We start from the raw sequence: 19836 nt of genomic DNA, 5'->3' as shown, positions 1-19836 counted from the left end.
TCATCCCTCTGACCAAATATGCCTGCCAAAATAGAAACAGTAAACTTTAAAAAAAGAAAGAAAATTATATTTAAATTCAAAGTAATAAAACAAGTCCAGAAGTGTTTTGCATTGGTATTTCCATTATGTTTTACTTTTTACCATTATTATTATTATTTTATTATTTTTAGGACAGGATCTCACTCTGTCACTTAGACTGGAGTATAGTGGCATAATTATAGCTCACTGCAGCCTCAAACTACTGGGCTCAAGTGGTCCTCCTGCCTCAGCCTCTCCAGTAGCGGGGACTACACCTGGCTACTTTTCTTTTTCTTTTTTGTAGGGACAAAGCTCTTGCTATTGCCCAGGCTGGTGTCAAATTCCTGGCCTTAAGCAATCCTTTTGCCTCGGCCTTCCAAAGTGCTGGGATTACAGGCATGAGCCACTGTGTCCGGCCAGTTTTCCAATTTTTTTTTTTTTTTTTTTTTTTTTTTTTTGAGACAGGGTCTTGCTCTGTGGCACAGGCTGGAGAGCAGTGGCACAATCACAGCTCACTGCAGTCTCGACCTCAGGGGCTCAAGCGATCCTGCCACTTCAGCCTTCTGAGTAAATGGGACTATACGCACATGCCACCATGCCTGGCTAATTTTAATTTTTTTTTTTTTTTGGTAGAAAGGGAATCTCCCCATGTTGCCTAGCCTGCTCTTCAACGCTTGGATGCAAGCGATCCTCCTGCCTTGGGCTCCCAAAGTTAACTTTTTTTTTTTTTTTTTTTTTTTTTAGACGGAGTCTCGCTCTGTCGCCCTGGCTGGAGTGCAGTGGCGCAATCTCGGCTCACTGCAAGCTCTGCCTCCCGGGTTCACGCCATTCTCCTGCCTCAGCCTCTCTGAGTAGCTGGGACTACAGGCGCCCACCACCACTCCCGGCTAATTTTTTGTATTTTTAGTAGAGACGGGGTTTCACTGTGGTCTCGATCTCCTGACCTCGTGATCCACCTGCCTCGGCCTCCCAGAGTGCTGGGATTACAAGCGTGAGCCACCGCGCCCGGCCATAACTTTACTTTTAAATTACTAACTTTTAAGCAGTTCATTCAAAATTCAATAGAAAGTATGAAGAGAGCAGATGCAAAAAGAAGGGAAGGTTAAGTATTAGCTTCTCTTTCATCACTCAAATAGCACTGGTATTTGGCATGTATCAGGATACTTTGTGTTGCAAGTAGCAGAAACCCAACTCTAATTGGCTTGAGTAAAATACATAAATGTTTTTCAAAAATCGAAAACAAGAGCCTAACCAACATAGGGAGACCTTGTCTCTACCAAAAATATTAAAATTAGCCAGTGTGATGGCATGCACCTGTAGTCCCAACTACTTGGAAGCAGGTGGGAGGATCACTTGAGCCTAGGACTTTCAGGCTGTAGTGAGCCAAGAGTATGCCACTGCACTTCAGCCTGGGTGACAGAGAGAGACCCTTACTCAAAAAAAAAAAAAAAAAAAAGGAAAACATGAGGCCAGGCACAGTGTCTCACGCCTGTAATCCCAGCACTTTGGGAGGCCAAGGTGGGTAGATTGCTTGAGTCCAGGAATTTGAGACCAGCCTGAGTAACATGGCGAAACCCCATCTCTACAAAAAATACAAAAATTAGCCAGGCATGGTGGCATGCCTGTAGTCCCAGCTACTCAGGAGGCTGAGGTGGGAGGATCACTTGAGCCCAGGAGGTGGAGGTTGCAGTGAGCCGAGATTGCACTCCAGCTTGGGCGACAGAGTGAGATCCATCTCCAAAAAAAAAAAAAAAAAAAAAAAAAAGAAAGAAAAGAAAAGAAAAAGAAAACATGAAACAAAATAAAACAAACTTTGTTGGCTCATGAAACTGGACCTGCAGACTCTGAAGCCCCTCCCTCCAGGTTCTCAAGCACCCCCATCCTTCCCTCAGGGCTCTCTTCAATGAGTTTAGACTTCTCCAGACTGAAAGAGTCATGACTCCAAGCAGTTTAGGCCCCTCGAAAAAACTACAAGGCCTGGCTTCCAGATTGGAATAGGAGGAAAATCACAGAGAACTTAACAAATTAATATCTCAAAAAATAATCTTGCCAGACAAGTAACAGAAACCAAGTGGGCTAAAGAAAAACAGTGTCTCATGGAGGCCAAGGGCAGGCTCCAGCCAGGTTCTCCAAGGACTGGAACTGGATCTGGGAATGTAGTGGGAACCAGGGGGCTGCTTCTCTCTCCACTCAGTCTTGCTCCTCCCATTCCACACCTGCACCCACTCTGTCCCTCCCACCTCCCAGCCCACATGACAGAAGATGACCACCTCACCTCTCAAGCTTTATGCTGCCTCCTTTGAGGCCCTGTTCCTAATTCCTGAGAAAGAGATTCTGAGTGGATCAGGTAAGGCCAGGGGCCAGGGTCCCACAGGGCAACAACTATGGCTGTGAGGGAGAGTCCTTGTTTTTTTTTAAGACAGAGTCTCGCTTTGTCGCCCAGGCTGGAGTGCAGTGGCACAAGCTCAGCTCACTGCAACCTCCACCTCTGGGTTCAAGAGATTCTGCACCCTCAGCCTCCAGAGTAGCTGGGACTACAGGCATGTGCCACTGCGTCCGGCTAAGTTTTGTATTTGTAGTAGACACCAGGTTTCACCATGTTGGCCAGGCTGGTCTCAAACTCCTGACCTCAGATGATCTGCCTGCCTCAGCTTCCCAGAGTGCTGGGATTACAGACGTGAGCTCCCACGCCCGGCGGAGAGTCCTTGTTTAAGGAAGTGTTTGCGAATTGGGCTAATATCCCAACAATGTCTCCTCCCCCAACATTAGAACTCGAATCTCCTCCCGTGGCATCATCCCAGGAGCCTCAGGAGGCTCCTGCCCTGGCTCTTGTCCTCCTACAGAACTGTCCAGGGTGTCGGTGAGCCTACACTGCTGGCCGCAGAAAATCGAGGTGGTCCTGAGCAGCTGCATCCTGCAGACTCGCCGCTGGATGCTGATGAAAGATGCCTTCTCAGGATGCTACAGCATCAGCAAGATAGAACAGGGTCTCCGTGTCCAGGTCTTCCTGTTAGAGAAGAAGGAGGGTACTTGTGGACTTCGCCTCTCTGTAAGCAAACTGGGAGAGGTCACCTGATGGTGGGAGGGACCGGGAAAGGAGTGATTGGCCACCAGTCATGACTTTATTTCCATCTGACTAAGAAATTCTCTGGAATGGAGTCAAATCCCAGCCATCAGGACCAGTCTTTTTGAGAGAAAAGACTGTGTTGTCCCCCTTCAGACTGGGAACACCTTTGTGGATGATAGCACGTTTGATGGATTGAGTTATTGGCTTCCAAACTGTTGTCAGCCATGGAACCCTCTAAAATAATAACAATCACAGCCACAATCAATATTTATTAATTTCTTACCATGTGCCATGTGTCATGGTCAAATACTTTTTTACAGGCATTATCTCACTAAATTTTCACAGTAATCCTGTGAGGTTCCCATTTGAAAGATAGTAGTGGTATGGAATGAGACCACCACTTCTCCTGTTGTCCTTCCCAGCTTCTCCCCCACCTCCCCTTTTCCCTAGTTTATAAGACAGGAGAAAAAAAAAGAAAGCAAAAAGTTAGAAAGAAACAGAAGTAAGATAAATAGCTAGACGACCTTGGTGCCACGACCTGGCCCTGGTAGTTAAAATAATAATAATAATAATAATAATAATAACCCCTCATCAAAACTACTGGTGTTATCTGTAAATTCCAGACATTGCATAAGAAAGCACTGTAAAACTTTTTGTTCTGTTAGCTGATGTATGTAGCCCCCAGTCAGGTTCCTCACACTTACTTGATCTATCACAACCGTTTTACGTAGACCCCTTAAAGTTGTAAGCCCTTAAAAATAATTTCTTTTTCGGAGAGCTTGGCTCTTAAGATGCGAATCTGCCGATGCTCCCGGCCGAATAAAAACCTCTTCCTTCTTTAATCCGGTGTATAAGAAGTTTTGTCTGCGGTTTGTCCTGCTACAGTGGAAGGCCCAGTCATGTTGAGGGATTTTCCCAAATCACACGGCTAGCTATTACAGAGTGGTTTGTGCTCCTCACTGCTCACTGATGCTGCCACGTCCTTTCTTTGGGAGGGGTCTTACATAAAAGCCAAATATAAAAATAAATACGTAGAAGTAGAGCAGCTCTGACTGAATGGGGGAGAGTGACCTGCCAGGTCAGTTTCCCTCAACACATAGACTGGCTTTCACATCCCTTCAAGGGGGCGCCGGGGCTCCCCAGGCTCAGTTTAACAATCAGAGTTTGTCCTAAAGAGATGGTTTAGGCCGGGCGCGGTGGCTCACACCTGTAATCCCAGCACTTTGGGAGGCCAAGGCAGACAGATAATGAAGTCAGGAGTTCAAGACCAGCCTGGCCAATATGGTGAAACACTGTCTCCACTAAAAATACAAAAATTAGCCGGGGGTGGTGGCAGGCACCTGTAGTCCCAGCTACTCAGGAGGCTGAGGCAGGAGAATTGATTGAACCCGGGAGGTGGAAGTTGCAGTGAGCCGAGACCATGCCATTGCACTCCAGCCTGGGTGACAGAGGGAGACTCCATCTCAAAAAAAAAAAAAAAAAAAAAAAAAAGATGGTTTAGATGGTTTAGTTCCTCCCAGCTGTCTGCCTTTGTCTCTGGTTCTGCCACCCAGGGATTCACGGGGTCTCTTGCTTAGCTTATGGAATAGAATCGGCAGTTTCAACATGGAATGGCTAAGTCCATGGCTAGGCTCCCAGAACTCTCTCAGTGTTTTGGTTTTTTTTTGTTTTGTTTTTGTTTTTTTTTTAAACAGAGTCTCGCACTGTTGCCTGGACAGGAGTGCAATGGCATGATCTCGGCTCACTGCAACCTTCGCTTCCCAGGTTCAAGTGATTCTCCCACCTCAGCCTCCCAAGTAGCTGGAATTACAGGTGCCTGCCACCACGCCCAGCTAATATTTGATTTTTAGTAGAGACAGGGTTTCACTATGTTGGCCAGGCTGGTCTCGAACACCTGACCTCGTGATCCACCTGCCTCGGCCTCTCAAAGTGCTGAGATTACAGGCATGAGCCACTGCACCCGCCCTCTCAGTGTTCTTTTTAATAAACTGCTTTATTTACAGTAACAAAACAAATTTTTTTTGAGACAGAGTCTTGCTCTGTTGCCCAGGCTGGAGCACAGTGACATGATCTCTGCTTACTGCAATGTCTGCCTCCTGGGTTCAAGTGATTCTCATGCCTCAGCCTCTGAAATAACTGGAATTACAGGCACGTGCCACCGTGCCTGGCTCAATTTTTGTATTTTTAGTAGAGATGAGGCTTCACCATGTTGGCCAGGCTGGTCTCGAACTCCTGACCTAAAGTGACCCACTCACCTCAGCCTGCCAAAGTGTTGGGATTACAGGCATGAGCCACCATATCCGGTCCTTTTTTGGGGGGGGGAGGGGGGAGACAGGTTTTTATTTTTTTTAAGATGGAGTTTCGCTCTTGTTACCCAGGTGGAGTGCAATGGCGTGATCTTGGCTCACTGCAACCTCCGCCTCCTGGGTTCAAGGGGTTCTCCTGCCTCAGCTTCTCGAGTAGCTGGGATTACAGGCATGTGCTACCATGCCCAGCTAATTTTGTATTTTTAGTAGAGACATGGTATCTCCATGTTGGTCAGGCTGGTCTCAAACTCCTGACCTCAGGGGATCCACCCGCCTCGACCTCCCAAAGTGCTGGGATTACAGGCGTGAGCCACCGTGCCTGGCCCCTGGGGACAGTTTTTTCAGAGGCCAGATGTCAACTTCCATCTCTGCATGCCTCAGTTTACCCATCATTGCATCTCAGCACAGAGCCCCATCGTGTAGGGTTACTTTGGGTTATTCTGCCCCTGTGAGAAGAAACTATTGGCAGCAAAGCCATACTGCCCTCTGCCACCTCTCCCCAGCGCAGGCCAGCCACGTATCTGCCATGCAGTCACCCGTTGGCTCTGTGGGTGGCCTGGAGCCAGGCCAGCACCGCTGCCAAGCCAGTGCCTTCACGGGCGCTGATTTCTGCCGTGATGATGTTCTGCTTGGCACAAGCAATGATGTCTGGAAGCCTGATTAATAACTTCATCTCCTCCGTGGACATGTAACAGGGTAGGTCGCTGGAGTGAAAGAAGTGCCGCATCAGAGTAGTGGCTGCCACACACCTGCCCCGGATCCCCAGCCACACCACCTCCCTACCGAGCCATGCTCCTGGCTGTACTCCCAGGGATCCCCCTCCCCCGCTGTGCTCCCTCTCAGCTCAGAGACACATACATTTTATTGAAAAGTAGTATCAGCACCAATGCTTCTGCAAATTGTTCTGCAGAAAGGAGACCTAAGAGCTGCACACAGGATGCAGAGAGCTGGGTGGGGTCAGAGGCGTCCATCATGAACTGGGGAAAAAGAAAAAGATGGCAGCAACGCCCTGCTGCCAAACTTCCTCCCCTGGGCCTCACAGACCTGGCACTGGGAGAGCAAAACTGCATTTTTTTTTTGAGGCGGAGTCTCACTCCAAGTGCAGCGGCACAATCTCGGCTCACTGCAACCTCCGCCTCCTGGGTTCAAGTGATCCTCCTGCCTCAGCCTCCCGAGTAAGTGGGACTACAGATGCCCGCCACCATGCCCGGCTAATTTTTTGTGCTTTTAGTAGAGACGGGGTTTCACCATGTTAGCCAGGATGGTCTCCATCTCCTGACCTCGTGATTCGCCCACCTCGGCCTCCCAAAGTGTTGGGATTACAGGAGTAAGCCACCGCACCCAGCCCAAAACAGCTTTAAACAAAGCTTTGGGAACAGGCAGAAGCAGAGGGAATCGAGTTTTATGAGGACGACCCGGTGTCACTCGTCTCTGTCCTCATGTGGCCATCAGTTCTCCATACTGGAATCTGGGGCACAGGTCTTATCAAGATAGGACCAACCAGAGGCACGTGTAAATCCAACATAAACACAGACATACCAGGGAGCAACACAGAGAGCTAAGTCTGTTCTCTGCGGAGCAGCAGCTCTGCCCTCAGCAAGCCCTGTGTGAGCTCCTACCGGGGGCCTGGGAGCGCAAGCACCAGAAACCAGATGGGGTGCCCAGCAGGAAGCAACACTAGCGTAGGACCTGTTTCCATGACTAGTATAGTCACTAAATAACCAAAATGCCGTTCTACACACAGCAAGGTTTGGGACTGGACATCAGAGAAATGTAGACACACTTCCCTAAAGGAAGCCCATATAGGATTACAACCTACCAGGAGAGAACGACAGTTTCCATAGTAACTGGACCAGATGGGGCCCATGCACCACCCCCACCAGCTCCCGGATGGTGATCTTTCTGTGTGCCACGATGTCAGTAAGATTTCCACCTATAGGAAAAACCACGATGCAAGGAGAACAATACAAGCTCTGTCCCATTGTGAACTCCTGAAGAGCACCGTGCCCACACCTTACACGGTGGCCTGAACCCCGCAGACGCATTCTCCAAGGGCTCAGTCCCTAAGGCAGGAACAGCGAGCAGGGACCAACGCCCATCAGTAGTTGGACTTGCTGTGGGGGCGACCAGCCACAGGAACCCGTTGCGAGGGGAGAGGAAATGCCTGTGGAGGGCGGCAAGCCCCCACATCCCACGCCAGGTATCCTCAGCTCAGGCTGTCCCTGGCTCCTGAAGGCTGGCCTTAAGTCAAGACCTGACCCTCTGCACCTCGATGTGCACTTAGAGGAGCCCAAGCTCTTCGCCAAGCGCAGAGCTGACCCTGCTCAACTCCACCCGCGGGGCGGACGCCTACTGTGGGCCATTTTGATTCTTAAAACAAACAAACAAACAAAAAACCTAGATAGCTAGGAATGATGGTGCACACCTGTAATCCCAGCTACCCTGTGGGCTGAGGCAGGAGGATAGCTTGAGGCCAGAAGTTCAAATCTAGCCTAGGCTGCATAGGGAGACCCTGTCTCTAAGAACAAACAAACGAACAAACAAAAACCTATATAAACAAAATCTGAAAAAGATATTCAAATCTTGGGATAGAGACCAGGACTTGGCATTTTAATAAGCACTCCAGTGATTCTTTTATTTTTCCCAAGGGATTCTAAAATGCACATTGAAACTTGAGAACCACTGGCCCAGAGGTTAAGAACATGAGCCTTGGAATCAGAGGCCTGGTGTGGTGGCTCACGCCGGTAATCCCAGCACTTTGGGAGGCCAAAGTAGGCTGATCTCTTGAGGTCAGGAGTTTGAGACCAGCCTTGTCACCATGACAAAACCCCATCTCTACTAAAAATACAAAAATTACCAGAGCATGGTGGCATGCCCCTGTAATCCCAGCTACTCAGGAGGCTGAGGCACAAGAATCGCTTGAACTCTGGAGGTGAAGGTTGTAGTGAGCCAAGATCACGTCACTGCACTCCAGCTTGGGTGACAGAGCGAGAACTTGTCTCAAAAAAACAAAACAAAAACAAAACAAAACAAAACAAACCACACACATACAAGCCCTGGAAACAGAGAATTCTGGCTCCATTACTTGCTTTGGATAAGACTTTTTTTTTTTTTTGATGATGGAGTTTCGCTCTTGTTGCCCAGGCTGAAGTGCAATGGCGTGATCTCTGCTCACCGCAACCTCCACCTCCCAGGTTCAAGTGATCCTCCTGCCTCAACCTCCCAAGTAGCTGGGATAACAGGCATGCACCACCAAGCCCAGGTAATTTTGTATTTTCAGTAGAGACGGGGTTTCTCCATGTTGGTCAGTCTGGTGTCTAACTCCTGACCTCAGGTGATCCACCCTCCTCGGCCTCCCAAAGTGCTGGGATTACAGGCGTGAGCCACAGTGCCCAGCCCGGATAAGACTTTTAACCTTTCCAAGCCTGTTTGCTCTTCTGTAAAATGGGATAACTCCCCTCAGAGAATTGTGGTTAAGCCACAGTGCCTAGAATACAGCCCATGCTCAGTAAACTTCAGCTACCACTTTTTTTTTCTTTTTTCTTTTTTTTGAGACAGAGTCTTGCTCTGTCACCCAGGCTGGAGTGCAGTGGCACGATCTCTGCTCACTCCAACCCCTGCCTCCCGGGTTGAAGTGATCCTCCTGCCTCAGCCTCCCGAATAGCTGGGATTATAGGCGCCTGCCACCATGACCAGCTAATTTTTTGTATTTTTAGTAGAGACGGGGTTTCATCATACTAGCCAGGCTGGTCTGGAACTCCTGATCTCAAGCAATCCACCTGCCTCCGCCTCCCAAAGTGCTGGGATTACAGCCACCACGCCCAGCAATCACTTTTATTTAAATAAACAACTTGTGGCCAGGAATCACTTGAACTGGGGAGGCGGAGGTTGCAGTGAGCCGAGATTGCACCACTGCACTCCAGCCTGGGCAACAGAGCAAGACTCTGTCTCAAAAAAATAAATAAAATAAAATAAGTAAGCAACTTGCAGCAAATGAGGGTGGGAGAAGGCATCTCCTCTGGAGATCTGAGAGTAATGGCAGTCTTCTTGTCCTCTCTAGACCAACAGCAGCCATGCCCTGTACTCTCTGGAGGTGAAGCTTCTGCAGGTTCTCCCTGGCTTCATCAGCAATGACTCCACAATGCTCAGCTTCAGCTGCATGTATACCCTGGTGGTGAATGTCAGCCAGATCCACCCCTACCAGGTATTCTCCTTCCCGTAAGTTCTGCCTCATCAGCTTCCACTCTGGCTGGGCCGTGGAAGCCTACCTCTCTACCTCTAATCCAAGCACAAGAGTTAGCACCCTCAGGATGTTGCTCCCCTATGCTCAAACAGAGGCACCTCTTAGATGGAAATTCAAAGCATTAGTGGAAGAAAAGAGATGCTTCAGGCTGGGCTTGATGGTGTGTGCTTATAGTCTCAGCTACTTGGGAGGCTGAGGTGGAGGGATTGTTTGAGCCTGGGGGGTCGAGGCTGCAGTGAGCCATAATCATGCCACTGCCCTCCAGGACAGGCAACAGAGTGAGACCCTGTCTCAATTAAAAAAAAAAAAAAAGATGCTTCTATGAAGGAATACATACAAGTTGTTTATGTAAATTACTGTGGATAGCTTCAAGGGTCCTAGGTCTGGGGATCTATGAGGTGGCACCTCACTTTTTAGGCAGACCAGGAAGAAGGTAAGCAGGTTTGTTCCGTCCGCCCTTTATTCTCTATGGTTACCAGTGCTCAGTGGCCTTGCAGATGCAGAAGGTTTGGGTGAATGTCTCTCCCTCTGGGATTTCATGATGAGGGTTTCACTCCTGTCCCTCTCCAGATATAGCACCATCCATGTTCTGGGCACTGGGGACACCATCATCATCTTGGGCATCTTCACAGACCTTCAGCTCTTAACTCTGCTTGAAAACAGAACTGTTCCTCTTGGCATGCCCTTCTACGTGGTCCTCAAGACAATAAGCAGTGATTTGCCCTGGTGGTCAGTGAGGTCTTTGCCAGCACCAACATCTCCAGGACAGGTGTTGTTAAGGCCACCTACCACTTTGTGAACAAGAGGTAAGGGTCAGTCAGGCCTGGTAACCTCCTGTGAGTGCCAGACCAGCCCCTGGATTTGGCTTGTGCTGGGTGCTTTTATGCCCTTGAGCACAGATTCTGTCACTCTTCTTGGTATCCCTGGCATGCAAACACGGGAAGAAAGTAAGTGCTGGGTGAATGTTTCTTGAATAATGCTCTCATTCCCATTTTGAAGATAAGTAAATTAAGGCTCAGAGATTAAAGCCTGCCCAAGATCTTGCAGCCAACAAATAACATGCATTTCTTTTATTCTTTGCTCAATTACTGAGGGCCTACAATGATAAAACTAAAAAACAAAGACACAACATTTCAGAGTGCTATATATATGTTATATATTGGACATTCATTATATTTAGTAGCTAATAATATCTAACACTGACATAGCATTGACTCTATGCCAGACACAGTTTGAATCACTTCACATATATTAACTCATTTAAGCCTCACAACACACTCTATGAGATAGTTATATTTTCTTTTCTTTTCTTTTCTTTTTTTTTTTTTTTGAGATGGAGTCTCGCTCTGTCACCCAGGCTGGAGTGAAGTGGCACGATCTCGGCTCACTGCCACCTCTGCCTCCCAGGTTCAAGCAATTCTCCTGTCTCAGCCTCCGGAGTAGCTGGGACTACAGGCACGGGCCATCACACCTGGCTAATTTTTGTATTTTTAGTAGATATGGGGTTTCACCATATTGGCCAGGCTGGTCTCAAACTTTTGACCTCAGGTGATCCACCCGCCTCAGCCTCCCAAAGTGCTGGGATTACAGGCGTGAGCCACCGTGCCCAGCCGAGATAGTTATATTTTCATTCCCACTTTATAGAGAAACTGAGGCTCAGTTCACACAATAAGTTGCAGATCTTGCTAAGTGTTGGGAACACAGAGACAGTAAATCCAAGTTCGTCCTCAACATTCTTGGGAAGGAGTTGGGTCTCCTGACTTCTAGGTCATATTTTAGTAACAAGGCTTCACAGAGCACAGGGAATCATTTATTACCTTATTTATTCCTCCAAACAACCCTATGAAGTATTATTTCCCCCACTGTACAGCTGAGAGAACAAGAGAAGACTCTGAGTTTAGGGGACTTCAACCAGGACACACCATCAGTCTCCGGAGTCCAGGCTCTGAAACACACCACGGCCAAACCTGTCCTCGCCTGTCATTCCTCCCTTGTCAGGAGGATATAGAACCCAGTGATTAAGGGTGTGGGTGGGCGCTGGGGCCAGGCTGCTCCCTGCAGAACCTTGGGCAACGCTCTTTGAACCTCAGTTTGAGCCTCAGTTTCCTCATCTTTAAAAAAGGGGTGGTGGGGGGCAAAAGTATTGTCTTCTTCACGGGTTCGGTGAGGATGAAATGAAACAATCCATGTAAAGTTCTCAGCATGAAACCAGCATCTGCACCTATACAAGCAAACGTAAAAAGTGGGCAACGGTGCTCGGTGTTCATCCATCGGCACCGCGGGCCCCTGACGCTGCCTCTCCCCACAGCTGCCCCGTCAGCAACCGGCTGCTCCAGGGCCTGCGGGCCAACGGGGCCTCTCTGGAGGTGACCTTGGCCTTCAACCTGATCCGCTTCTCGACCAGCGATACACTCTACCTGCACGGCCGAGTGACCCTGTGTGACACGCGGGCAAGACGCCCATGCCAACCAGTGAGTGGGCAGCCCCGGGACCTCCTGCGCAGCCGCCGCAGCCCTGCCTGCAAAGCAGTTCCTGCCGGGCAGGCTGGGTAGCCGGACTCCCAGCTGCGCCGTCTTCACGGAAGCGGTGCTGATGCGGGACCTGGGGGACTGCGGTGCTGGGGACTGGCCAGTCCTGCCGGGGGCGGGGCTTGTGGAAGACGGGGCGGGATTTTGAAGACCTAGGTCTTGTGGATTGGTGAACTCACTTGGGGCGGGGAGGGAGGTGGGGCTACCCTGGGGTCTTGGGCAAAGTCCTCGCCTGGCCGGCTTCGCTACCCTTGTGCTTGCGTTGCCCACAAGCTTGTAGTCAGAAGAACTCGCCTGGGAGGGATCGCTCCTGGGAGATCCGAACGCGGGAGGGCCTGGAGCGCGGCGGCAGCTGGATAGCATTCGGGCCCACCCGAATAAGCGGTAAATGGATCATTTCTGGGGCCTCCCTGACTCCTCTTCCAGAGCCTCCTACCGACCTGCTCTGTCCCCTCCTTCCTTCATGCCCTCCACTCTTCCCTAAATGCAAGTCTCCTCCCCGAGCCCATGTCCTCCTCGGCTTCCCCTCTGCTCTCCTCACCGGTCTCACTCAGTCAACTTCAAGTCTGAGCCTTCTCTGCCTGTCTCCTTCCATTCTCACCTTTCCTGTCACACCAGATCACTCTTCTCCCAGGCTGTCCCTCGTGCCAAACTTTTTTGGTAAATCTTCCTTAATGATCTAGAAACAGTCTCTCCCTTCTTTCTATTCCATAATGGTCCTTCAAAACCCCAACCCTCGCCGGGCGCGGTGGCTCACGCCTGTAATCCCAGCACTTTGGAAGGCCGAGGTGGGCGGATCATAAGGTCAGGAGATCGAGACCATCCTGGCTAACAAGGTGAAACACTATCTCTACTAAAAATACAGGAAAAAAAAAAAAATAGCCGGGCGTGGGGGAGGGCCCCTGTAGTCCCAGCTACTCGGGAGGCTGAGGCAGGAGAATGGCGTGAACCCGGGAGGCGGAGCTTGCAATGAGCCAAGATCTTGCCACTGCACTCCAGCCTGGGCGACAGAGCAAGACTCCGTCTCAAAAAGCAAAAACAAACAAACAAAACAAAACAAAACAAAAACTTCACCCTCTTGGGAAAGCCCATCTTCTACTAAGTCCATTCTTATTAGAGGCAGGAGGTCCATCATCACACCCTTCTGAATCTCAGTTTCAAAGAGACCAAGCCCTTTGCCCAGTCTTGATAAAATAATGGGAGAATGCTAGCCTTGTCCTGACAGAATGGCACCTTAAGCTTGACCTCTCTTTCTATGTGGTTTCATAGTCCAATGCCTCCAGCAGCAGAAGCTCGGCAGGTTGGTATAAAGATATTGCTGTGATGAAGTTCTGATGGTTGCACCAGGGTCTGAGGATACACGCTGCTGGGTCTTGGCAGGTGCTGGTTTTGGATTTTGTTTCTGCTCCACTCTATATGAGCTGAGAGAAGTCAGTTAACCTTTTTTTTTTCCTTCTTTTTTTTTTTTTTTTGAGACAGAGTCTCACTCTGTTGCCCAGGCTGGAGTGCAGTGGCGTGATCTCAGCTCACTGCAACCTCTGCCCCCCGGGTTCAAGCCATTCTCCTGCCTCAGCCTCCCGAGTATCTGGGATTACAGGCACGCACCACCATGCCCAGCTAATTTTTGTACTTTATTAGAGGGAGGGTTTCACCATGTTGGCCTGGCTGGTCTCGAACTCCTGACCCCAGACGATCTGCCTGCCTCAGCCTCCCAAAATGCTGGGATTATAGGTGTGAGCCATCATGTCTGGCAGTTAACTTATTTGAGTCTCAGCTTCTTGGGTCTCAACAGTACATGGCACTTGTCATTGTGGGGCTGGTGGTTTATCCTTCATCAGAACCTGAGTCTATCCAGAAATGATTGAAAATTCAAGATACAGGGGCAAGCAGGTAGGAGGTGAAAATTCAAGATACAGGCCAGGCAGTGGCTCACACTTGTAATCCCAGCATTTTGCGAGACCAAAGTGGGAGGAGTGGTTGGGGCCAGGAGTTTGACACCAGCCTGGACAACACAGCAAGATGCTGTCTCTATAAAAAATTTAAAAATTAGCTGGGCATCATGGCACATGCTTGTAATCCTAGCTACTTGAGAGGCTGAGGCAGAAGGATCGCTTGAGACCAGGAGTTTGAGGGTGCAGTGAACTATGATGGCGCCACCACACTCCAGCCTGGGAGACAGAGTGAGACCCTGTCTCTAAAAGAAAAAAGAAAATTCAAGATACAGAGCCAGACAGGTAACAAGGACAAGTGAAGGTGGCTGAGCAGGGTCTACACTGAACTAGAGAGTGCCTTTCATCCCCATCCTCCCCACCCCCAATTTAACTTACACACAGTCAGTCCCAAGAAAGCTTGTTGAATGAATGAATGGATTTCTAAATAATTCCCTAAAGGGGAATATCTAAGCCTAAAAACTTTCCCCTGCTCTCAATGCCACTTAATCCTGTTTTATAATCATTTCTTTCTTTCCTGCAGGAGCCTGGATGGCCATCTTTCTTCCGATAGCGATAAGCTGGATGCTGGGATAGAAGCCTGATACCTCCTCCAACCCTAGTCCTTGGCCTCTAGTTTACTCGCCTGAGGCAAGGGTAGAGTGGAGGAAGATTTAGGGAAAGCAAGTAGTCCGTTTTATTGTTAGGGACCAGAGAGGTTGGGGGTGCAGATGAAACCAACATCTGGTAAGGAGTGTGGCTGATCAGCCTTGGGCTCTGCTTCATCATCCCACCTTTGCTTCCTATCTCTGGAACTCTTCTAGGGGGAGATTGAGTTACTTAGTATGGTATGGGGAGGTGCAGAGGGTATGACTAATAAACAGCCGGGAATTCTACTTTGTCTGACTCCTTTCTGTGTAATCCAGATCTTATATTCAGGGGGTTGGGGATGGCAGGGAGAAGTCACTTTATCCTCTATCTCTCCATATGTAAAATGAGAGTTTGAACTGATGATCTCTGCTTCAACATGGGGACTCTATGACTCTCATTCCAGGGAAAGTTCCTGGGCCTTGGCCAGCTGGCCCTAAGTCTCCTTTCTTTTTTTCTGCAAAATGGGCACGAACTATTCAATTTCAGAATGAGGATAAATGTATACACACACTATTATCCAAGCCTCCTTCTCCTGCCCCTTAATTATTTCTGACCTCATTAGCTCCCCCTTCCTAGTAGAGGGTGGATATGGCAGCAGTGTTTGTGTGAATATCATTCCTTTATTCAAAAACAGGTTGGAATCTGCTATGCACTTGTTAACTGTATTAGGCCTGGGGGATTCAACAGTACAAAAGACAGAGTCTTTGACCTTACAGAGAAAACAGTTGAGTTTGGGGAGTAGGTAGTGAGGACCAGGAAGCAAGACAGGGTTTATAAGTTGGCAGAGGTGGGACCTACCCATAAGGTAGAATTTCACAAAAACACAGGAAGGCACATCGATGTTTCATTTTTTAAATACAATTTTTTGTTAATATCCATGATTATTTTAGAAATTAATTTCCTGGGGGAAAACATGAGTACAAGCAACACAATAAAAGTTAAATTTGGGCTGGGCACAGTGGCTCATGCCTGTAATCCCAGTACTTTGGGAGGCCAAGGTGGGTGAATCACGAGGTCAGGAGTTCAAGACCAGCCTGGCCAGCATGGTGAAACCCCGTCTTTACTAAAAATACAAAAATTAGCCAGCCAGGCATGGTGGCACGGGCCTGTAATCCCAGCTACGCGGGAAGCTGAGGCAAGAGGATTGCTTGAACCAGGAGGCAGAGGTTGCAGTGAGCCGAGATCATGCTACTGCACTCCAGCTTGGGTGACAGAGCGAGACTCTGTCTCAAAAAAAAAAAAAGTTAAATTTGGCCAGGCACAGTGGCTCACACCTGTAATCCCAACACTTTGGGAGGCCAAGGTGTGCCAGATAGCTTGAGCCCCAGAGTTTGAGAGCAGTCTGGGCAACATAGTGAGACCTTCTTCTCTACAAAAAATTTAAAAATTAGCCAGGCATGGTGGTGTGTACCTGTAGTTCCAGCTACTCGGGAGGCTGAGGTGGGAGAATCACCTGAGCCCAGGAGGTCAAGGCTGCAGTGAGCTGTGTTCCTGCCACTGTACTCCAGCCTGGGTGACAGTAAGACCTTGTAAAAAAAAAAAAAAAAAAAAAAGCTAAATTTAATTTAAATTTAACAGTCTTAATATTTCATTTGCAGGTTGGCCGGGCACGGTGGCTCATGCCTGTAATCCCAGCACTTTGGGAGGCCGAGGCGGGCGGATCATGAAGTCAGGAGATCGAGACCATCCTAGCTAACACGGTGAAACCCCGTCTCTACTAAAAACACAAAAAATTTGCCGGGCGTGGTGGCGGGAGCCTGTAGTCCCAGTTACTCAGGAGGCCGAGACAGGAGAATGGCATGAACCCGGGAGGCAGAGGTTGCAGTGAGCCGAGATCGCACCACTGCACTCCAGCCTGGGTGACAGAGCGAGACTCCATCTCAAAAAAAAAAAAAAAATTCATTTGCAGGAACATTTTGTTGTCTTTAATGCCTTAACAGCTCCTGAAAAAAATCATGTCAAATGATCAATCCATGTTATTTTTTCATGCACATCAAAGTCACACATTTATTAAATCAGCAATAAATTACATTTCATTGTGAATTCATATTGACTTTATACGTCTGCAGTAGACTTTAAATAGTCCTGCTATCAAAGGCATTAGCCCTTGCCGTTATTTAAAATGTATCCTGGCCAGGCACTGTGGCTCACGCTTGTAATCCCCACATTTTGGGATGTTGGGGTGGGCGGATCACCTGAGGTTAGGCATGCAAGCCCAACCTGGCCATAATAGTGAAATCCTGTCTCTACTAAAAATACAAAAATTAGCTGGGTGTGGTGGCAGGTGCCTGTAATCCCAGCTACTCGGGAGGATGAGGCAGGAGAATCGCTTGAACCCAAGAGTTGGAAGTTTGCAGTAAGCCGAGATTGTGCCATTGCACTCCTGCCTGGGCGGCAGAGCAAGACTCTGTCTCAAAAATAAATAGATAAAATATATCCTGAGGGAAGAAGGGAAGTAGAAAAAATATATACATATATATCTTGAAGGATAAGGACAAAATATTGACTCTGCTTAAATATCTCAAAAAGAAAATAAATGAAATAAAATTAAGTAAACAAGGAAGCTATTGCATTTAAACTAAATTAGTTGACCATGTTAAAGAAGCCTCAGTGCTGTGTAACAATAGATGCTTATAAAATAATCCACCAGACCACACAGTGCATATGAAAGTGATAACGCTAATTATATGATTGTAACTAAGTTGCAATTTTTTTTTTTATACTGAGGTGGGTCATGTCTGGACTAACCCTGTCCCTTTTCAGTCATTAAGTCAGTGTACTTGATATATTTTATTAAAATATTCAGTGATATGATTTCGCTGTGTCCCTACCCAAATCTCATCTTGTTCCCATAATCTCCATGTGTCATAGGAGGGAACTGAAGGGAGGTAATTTAAACATGGGGGCAGTTGCCCTCATGCTGGTCTCATGAAAGTGACTTCTCACAGGATCTGATGGTTTTATAAAGGGCTTTTCCCCTTTTTGCTGGGCACTTCTCCTTGCTGTCACCATGTGAAGAAGGATGTTTGCTTCCCCTTCTGCCATGATTGTAAGTTTCCTGAGGCCTCCCCAGCCCTGTGGAACTGTGAGTCAATTAAACCTCTTCCCTTTATAAATTACCTAGTCTCAGGTATGTCTTACCCAGTGAACATTAGTCTGTTCTCACTGTGAGAACAGACTAATACATCCAGCTAGTCTTTTAAAAATAATAATGTAACTGACAATTTAAGAATATCTTATATTGGCCAGGCGCTCACACCGGTAATCCCAACACTTTGGGAGGCCAAGGTGGGTGGATCACGAGGTCAGGAATTTGAGACCAGACTGGCCAACATGGTGAAACCCCGTCTCTATTAAAAATACAAAAATTAGCCAGGCATGGTGGCGTGCGCCTGTAGTCCCAGCTAATCAGGAGGCTGAGGCAGAAGAATCGCTTGAACCTGGGAGGCAGAGGTTGCAGTGAGCCGAGATCGCTCCACTGCACTCCAGCCTGGGCGACAAAGCAAGACTCCATCTCAGAAAAAAAAAGAGAATATATCTAAAGAGGTTGGTCATGAATATTCTCTGAAACTAGGACCAAAAGTCTCTGTTAAAATATAAATGAGCTGAGAGTGGTGGCACATGCTGGTAGTCCCAGCTACTCTGGAGGTTGAACGGGAGGATAGCTTGAGCCCAGGAGTTTGAGCCCAGCCTGGGCAACATAAAGAGACTCCTTCTCAAATGCATGTGTGTCTGTGTGTGTGTGTGTGTGTGTGTGTGTGTGTGTGTGTGTTCCTCCTTTGAAATAATTTTCCAGTCTGATTCTTCAAGCTCATATTAACGCAAATGGACTTAATGGTTCCTTTTCCTGGGGACTAAGTTTGGGGAGGAAGGCAGGACTGATTCCTTACCCTTCAAACTAAACCCTGGTCACAGGCTGACCAGTGCCTCCAACCCAGACCAAGCCCTGACCCTAGCCTCAGACTGTGCAATAACCCTGACTAGCATATATGTATATATATACATATGACAAGTCATTCACATTTGAAAATTGGCAGTAGGGCCGGCCACGGTGGCTCACGCCTGTAATCCCAGGATTTTGGGAGGCCAAGGCGGGCGGATCACCTGAGGTCAGGAGTTCGAGACCAGCCTGGCCAACATGGTGAAACCCCGACTCTACTAAAAATACGAAAATTAGCCGGGTGTAGTGGTGGGTGCCTATAGTCCCAGCTACTCAGGAGGCTGAGACAGGAGAATTGCTTGAACCTGGGAGGCAGAGGTTGCAGTGAGCCGAGATCGTGCCACTGCACTCCAGCCTGGGTGACAGAGCAAGATTCTGTCTCAAAACGAAACAAACAAAAAAGAAAATTGACAGTAGATAATGGAATTACTTTTAAACTATAGATATCTATTACAAAGAACTGTACAAATGTACTGTTTGCTATTTGTAAATTTAAATCTCAACACTTCCACTATGTTTCCAGTCGGATTTCTCTTCTATCCTCTGTATCAGCAATTCACATCTTCCTAATTCTTCTCAGTCCTCTAGATGCCCCTCTTCCCTCCCTCCTCACATATGCCTTTCACAAAAGAAATGGAAGCCTTTCAATGTTTTCTGACTCTTCTTTCTCTTTCTTGCTTTCTTTTTCTTTCTTTCCTTCTTTCCTTCCGTCTTTCCTTCTTTCCTTCTTTCTTTCCTTCTTTCTTTCTTTCAGAACCTCGCTCTGTTGCCCAGGCTGGAGTGCAGTGATCTTGGCTCACTGCAACCTCTCCTCCTGAGTTCAAGTGATTCTCTTGCCCCAGCTTCCCCAGTAGCTGGGATTACAGGCGCCCACCACCACACCTGGCTAATTTTGTATTTTTAGTAGGGTTTTATCATGTTGGCCACAGGCTGGTCTCAAACTCCCGACCTCAAGTGATCCACCTGCCTTGGCCTCCCAAAGTGCTGGGATTACAGGCGTGAGCCACCGTGCCCGGCCAGGACTAACACTTTCTAGCTTTCTACCCTTCAGTCCATAAATTTATTCATTTAGACACCCTGTCTTAACTTTTTTTTTTAGCCTTTACATTAACAGAGGCTTCTGGTCCTAATTTCATATCATACCCAGGTTCATTT

At 48.1% G+C, this 19836-nt stretch overlaps 1 long non-coding RNA gene and 1 pseudogene across 1 annotated transcript; one reads left to right on the top strand and one right to left on the bottom strand.

Annotated features, from left to right (window-relative positions):
* Nucleotides 1–5702: 5702 nt before the first annotated feature.
* LOC104006883 (ADP-ribosylation factor-like protein 16) lies at nt 5703–7581 on the bottom strand (annotated as a pseudogene).
* Nucleotides 7582–11986: 4405 nt separating this feature from the next.
* LOC112209464 (uncharacterized) lies at nt 11987–14986 on the top strand. The gene is made up of 3 exons (XR_002944222.2): nt 11987–12546; nt 14245–14396; nt 14635–14986. It is a non-coding gene; the product is annotated as an uncharacterized LOC112209464 (long non-coding RNA).
* Nucleotides 14987–19836: the final 4850 nt, after the last annotated feature.

This window comes from Pan troglodytes, chromosome 1 (assembly GCF_028858775.2).
Source record: "Pan troglodytes isolate AG18354 chromosome 1, NHGRI_mPanTro3-v2.0_pri, whole genome shotgun sequence".
Lineage (NCBI taxonomy): Eukaryota > Metazoa > Chordata > Mammalia > Primates > Hominidae > Pan > Pan troglodytes.
Note: the sequence above shows the minus strand (reverse complement) of the source record. Positions and strands in the feature narration are given on the sequence as shown.